The following is a 614-nucleotide window of genomic DNA, read 5'->3' on the forward strand; positions in this document are numbered from 1 at the left end:
GTGTTGCCAGATTAATGACAGAAAATAGCGACCTCGTTCTTCAAATCAAGCCCAAAAGATGCGAAATCCTAGCCACGCCCCATTTCTGGTAACACTTGCCAATCTTTCACAACCAAGCATTTGGGGGTTGGGGTATTACCTTCCGTTCTGCTATTAGGTCTTTTCGTTGATAATATGTGTTTAAAATATACGTTATATCTAGCTTCAGACGACTCATGTCATTTTGAAATATGTATTTTAGAGAGTAAAATTAAAGGTAGACGTATTTAAAATCATCTAAATGTATAAACCCGTTGTCTTTTTTTCCATACACTACAATAGTCAAATCAAAATCTAATCAAACTTTATTTATACAGCGCCTTGGCAGAGCCATTTAGGCGCTTAACAGAAAACGGTTCAAAACATCAACAATAAAACTACAAAAAACATAAAAGCAGTAATAAAACTCTAGTACATAAATACATGATAAAATATAGCTTGGGTTACCTGAGAACAGGGTGTTATAATAATCAAGCCTAGATGATACAAAGACATGCATCAATCTCTCCCCACCATGCAGCGAAAGAAAGCGTCTTACTTAAGCAATATTTGGAAGGTGAAAAAAATGGCACTTT

The sequence above is a fragment of the Acipenser ruthenus genome, chromosome 1 (genome assembly GCF_902713425.1).
Source record: "Acipenser ruthenus chromosome 1, fAciRut3.2 maternal haplotype, whole genome shotgun sequence".
In the NCBI taxonomy this organism is placed as follows: Eukaryota; Metazoa; Chordata; class Actinopteri; order Acipenseriformes; family Acipenseridae; genus Acipenser; species Acipenser ruthenus.